This window comes from Selaginella moellendorffii, unplaced genomic scaffold (assembly GCF_000143415.4).
Source record: "Selaginella moellendorffii unplaced genomic scaffold, v1.0 SELMOscaffold_159, whole genome shotgun sequence".
NCBI lineage: Eukaryota > Viridiplantae > Streptophyta > Lycopodiopsida > Selaginellales > Selaginellaceae > Selaginella > Selaginella moellendorffii.
In genome coordinates this window covers 107,569-113,037 of record NW_003314420.1, presented here as the reverse complement: position 1 = coordinate 113,037, position 5,469 = coordinate 107,569, and the positions used below count along the sequence as shown (strand labels likewise).

The 5,469-nt window shown below is 38.1% G+C and overlaps 1 pseudogene; it reads left to right on the top strand.

The window, feature by feature from the left end:
• Positions 1-2,875: 2,875 nt before the first annotated feature.
• Positions 2,876-5,469, top strand: part of LOC9663326 — a 23,517-nt pseudogene continuing 20,923 nt past the window's right edge.

The window sequence follows — 5,469 nt, the reverse complement described above, 5'->3', positions numbered from 1 at the left end:
AATAACCGGAGGTCGCAGCACCATCTTCTTCTACTTCTTGCTCTTGGCTGGAGGTGCTCAGAAAAGAAGCATTCATAATTCCAGATTTACCTGCTTATAAAAGTAGAAGCCTTTACCCAAAGTGGGATCAAGATCTTCCAGCACCAGGAAAAAAATAACTCCACCCATTCTTTTCATATTTCTTTTCTAGCTATACAATGGTAGTTGGTTGTCGTCCTCTTGGTCCTCCTCTTAGCCTGTCTTCTTTTTAAACCATTTCCATGTCCTGCTGCTTCCATTTACGCTTCAAAGAATCCCGTGGTGCTCTTCATGCTTGAATTTTCGAAAATTTATAACGAGTTGTATCCTATTCATAGGCACATCGCGAGCTTGCTCTTTGTCATTTGGCCCAGAAAGTGACGGATCTCTCATGAACTAGCTCCCAATGCAGAAGCTATTTCCAGGGACCTGGCTATTAGTGCACCGAGCCTGAGCCAGAATTCCAGCAGGGAGTGTGAGCTGATTCAGACCTCTATATGAAAAATCATTCTAAAAAACATTGAATTCTAGTTCCGTCTTCCAGGTAGAGCTCCGGAGGTTGCATGCATTAAGCCTAAAAACTTTTTGGCTTATGCTTCATACTAGGCAATCTATACATGGTGTGAATCCAGAAACTCAAAGCTTTGGAAGTAAATTTCTTCTTAAGCCATTGCTGAAAACTTGAACAAAGTTCAAGGCAGCAAGAATTGCTGACCTTATGAAACCAGGTTCTGTAGTCATTGGATGCTAGATAGCCAAAAACTCTTGCTTGAAATTTGATATTGCAAGAAGATTTGCCCTGGAAAAAACACATTTGTCAAAACTTTGTATCCAGTTCCAAATTAGTTTCAAATTGTTAGTTTCAAATAGTTTCCAGCCTTTCTAGAACCTTGATGCCCTGGCGATTGTTTTTCAAATCAAACTAGATTTTTTAGCAACTGGATGCTCTGCAAGTTCAGCTTCAATTCTCCAACCATCTTTGCAAGCCTCACACGATCAGCTTCTTGGACTTCCGCAGCTTTGTCCTTATGTACCATACCTTCTTGAAAGAATAAGAGGAAACAATAGCATTAGAAAACTTACTTTGACTCCTTGTCTTTCTGCTTGGAAAGCTTGCTGAGCTCACAGCTGAGATCCTTATCTAACAAGATATTTGCTGATCTGATCTTTTTAGTAGATAATTTTGGGATTGAGTTGTGGTCAAGATATGATAAAGCAAAGACCTAGAGCAATGTATTTTCTCATTACCAACTTTAGTGGAATATTCTTTGGACGTCTCTGAGCATAGTTTTTAGAATTATAGTAGATGACATCCATCTATGCATAGTGATAATGGTATTAGAGCAAGAACAAAAAAAAAAGAGTAATCCAACCAGAGCCACAACCACTTCCAGAGCTTTCAAAGCTTAAAAATGCTGACTTTTGTAGGGAATGGTGTGCTTACTCAAGAGGAGTTTAAAGCAGGGACATCCTTCACGAATTAGCAAATATCGTTCACTGCTGATAGCTCTTCCAAGCATCACCTGGTTATAATCTTCTTGAGCAATGCATATTAGTATTAACTCCATGACTATTACTGCAGAAATATGAGAAAGTGCTTACACCATTGAGTAGAAATGAATACAATGAAAAGGTGAAAAGGACTGCATGATATAATCTAGCTCTTCAAAAAGAAATTCGAGAGCTTTCATGAAGGAAAATTCATCGTTTTACTTCTGCAATAAAATACACGGCTACTTACTTGAAGAGCGTTCTGTTGTTAATTGAACGCGAGAATAATCTCCACCTTAACGAAAGACGTCTCTTTCCCCTGCAATATTGAGGCCCATGCTCCGACGAAATCAAGCCAAACGATTGTAACAGCCGTGAGCCCTGGAACGTCAACTCAACTTTATAGCCTTCTTCCATTATCAACTCTTCTCCACCATGATCTCTGCTATGACAACCAGTGGGTTATTCTCTACCGGCTGTGATACAAAGCCCTGGGAGAAGTAGCTGCAAAATCCAGCTTGCACCATCCTTGTTCCAGGAATTAGGTCTACATTGTCTAGAATGGTGCAGATAGTCTAGAATTGGCTGCTCAATTGCCAGACAACACTTGACATAAGATTTTTATTTTATTTTATTTTATTTTATTTTATTTTATTTATTTTTGTAATAATTTGTATATTTTTTGCTAAAAGAATGAGCACGCCTTTTCCTTGAACCGAAAAGATGAAATATGTTCTCGGTTCGGGAAATTCAGTTAAAAAATGGACAAAATTCAAGAAGGATCAATCTTTGAACAATAAATGAGCAAACCAAACGACATGTATTTTCTATCAACACTCAAGCAATAGAGAATGTCATGTTGTGTCTTTGGAACTGTTTAATGAGTTAAGGTATCCATCTTGTTCTCCTTCTTGATATGGACATGGCTTTTATCACTCGTCTGATGGATATAGATTGTGGACCGATTAAATAATAAATGGCACCTATAAATCTTCTCCTACCTTGCCAGCGAGACGACCTTGAATGGAACTGTTAAAGACATATAGTATAAGGACAATAATAGGGCAGCTACAAAGATGGTAGTCCAACAGCTTTCAACATAGAAGCCTATTTTTCTTTCTCAATGCACTCTAAAATGGGAAAGATTCAATAACGCTGCACTGAGCAAACTCTGGTCGCTCTATTGATTTCCTACAAACATTTATTTAGATCTAAAGGCTTTGTATTCCGTTTAAAGATAATTTGAAGTTTCAAATTCTAAACGACGCAGAGCCTCTTGCCCCTTTTGCCCTTTTCATTCTGATGTGGCAGTTTGACATGCAAATTCCACATATCCCATTGGTCCACCTAATTAGGGTAAAAGATAATGCCAAGAGAGGTTATCACCATCCAATGTGGACAATGCGGCAATCAGGTTCTTCTACCCAATCCTCTTTCGTTTAATGTGGAGTATTTTTAGCACAGCTTGGATACAAATTTTGGGAAATGGCACTCAAGGAGCACGCTGCCTGTAATTCAAATGGGTGGTTTGACGATTCTTTAAGCAGGTATTGTGATTATCATTATATGTAACAAACTCCTTGTGCTTCAGCTACTTCCACAATGTAGATGCTCGCTTTGATCCTCCTATCAACCTTCCAGTTGGGGATGGGACTCATCCGATATTTACCTTAAAAGTTATACTCCATAGTCTCTCCTTTCCTTACATCTGTTTTTGTAGGCCAGGGCAGTCTTAGTGGATATGGAAGAAGGAGTTGTGAATCAGCTTTTAAGGGTCTGCATACAAATTTTTCTTCTCAAATTTTAAATATTCTTTAGGGCAATTTATCCGAGTTGTTCAATTCAACACAGCTTATCACAGATATCTCTGGCTCCGGAAACAACTGGTATAATTATCAATGAGAATTCGTAACCACAATCATTGTTTGCTGCCGTGAAGGGCTCATGGACATAACTTTTATGGTCCAAAGTACTCAGATACTATTATCGAAAAAGTACGCCGTGAGGTACAAAAGAAATATGAACCTCAAACAACGTTTTCCCCAGGCAGAGATTTGCAGTTCATTGCAGGGTTTTTTTCTCTTGCATTCACTTGGAGGAGGAACTGGTTCTGGTCTTGGAAGCTACATTCTGGAACTTTTGCATGTAAGTGCATCGATAACATCTTTTACAAGTATTAACGAATGCCACATAGGATGCTTATCCGAAAGTTTTTAGATTTTCTGCATCTCTTTTCCCATCCACAGATGACGACGTTATTACATCGCCTTATAACAGGTACCTTTAAAGGCTCATTAAATGCTAAACTTCGCATCCTATTTTAGTGTTCTATCTATTGGATCCCTCACTCAACATGCGGATTGTGTTTTTCCAATTGAAAACCAGGCTCTTATAGACATACTTAGGTTCCAGATTTCATGCTCAAAATAATTCATTGTAACTGTGACTTTAACAGAAAAAAAAGCCAACATAAATGTCAATCATCTGAAGAAAAAAGGAATAAGGCGCCTTTCGACGCGATGAATGCTTTAGTCTCTTCACTGCTTTTGAATCTAACCAGTTCTATGCGTTTTGAGGGCCAGCTTAACGGTGCAATATGCCTGGCATTTCTTTGCAATTTTGTATAATTCGTATTTGACAGTCGATTTGAACGAAATTACTACAAATCTAATACCCTATCCGCGTTTACATTACCTCATATCAAGCATGGCACTTTTTACACACTAAAGGTAAGCCAACGCTCTTCGAATTTCGTGCTAAATTTAATTATTTAGGGAAATTACCCTGGCATCCCAACCAGCACACAAAGCTCGTTAATCAGGTCTTTGTAATTCGGATTGTATATGATGACTGATCCTGTCTGTCATTGTTCAGCTTTTCAGTGATGCTCTCTCAAAAGACAATTATCTTATAAAATCTAACCCTTTGGAATCTGTATATTTTAATTGCGCATTTCTGTTAAGAGGGACACCGTGTAGCATTTCGGATGTAAACGAGAATATTGTCCGATCAAGCCAACGTCTAAACATGGTTTCGTATGTTTGAATTTTGTGTACTAACTTTTTACTCCTATTTCACAGATTCACTGGAATACTGGCGGTTTTAAAGTTGGTGTTTGTCGTCAGCCCGCTTCTGGAATACCCCTGTCCCTTGTATGCCTTGCAAATAACACTTGTATCAGGTATCTACAACCAGAATCTATATACTTAGTGTCAAGATCTTTCAGGAATCGGCTGTTAGCTATGAAACACTCGTTCAACATGTTGTTTAGAAAACGGGTGTATATCCATCACTATACGGAATACATGGATTTTGGAATGTTTGATGTCTGCTCAGGTAGCTAGCTGTTAGCTTAATTTTAGTTTTTTCTTCTTTATATGTAACAGGTATCATGGACACCTTGATTGAAGACTATGGTACTTTCGAGAGTATGCAACATCAGAAAGTCAGACACCTCAAGCTAATGTGCGACCTTGCAAAAAGATAAAATTATATTAGTCAGACATTCTCTTTCACGGTTTCGTTTAAAACAGTTCTTGCTTCTTTGTCTTTTGTTTTATTTAAATATGTAATGCAATATCTTTCTCTTGATCTCTTTAAGAGGTTAGCCATAGCAAAACAGAAATGCCCACCATTAGCAATAGATCAAAGTACCAGGATTTACTCTGGCAAATGTTTAGGACAAATTCAAGTAAAAAAAAGATAAAAATAAATTAACTTGTTGCACTGGCACAAAGTGGGAAGAGGCTGACTCCCTATTTCTCATTTTATCCATCTCGAACATAAAAGCTTAAGGTAAGTGTGTCTTCCTATGGAAAGAGGTACTTCTTTAACTTCTAAAAGATCTTCCTGCTTCTATTGGCATCGGGGGATAGATATTCTCTTTTCCAATCCAGTGGTGTGCAACATGGACGGTTGACAGTTGAGATTGTGACATATTGTTAGAAACGAGTTGTGCAC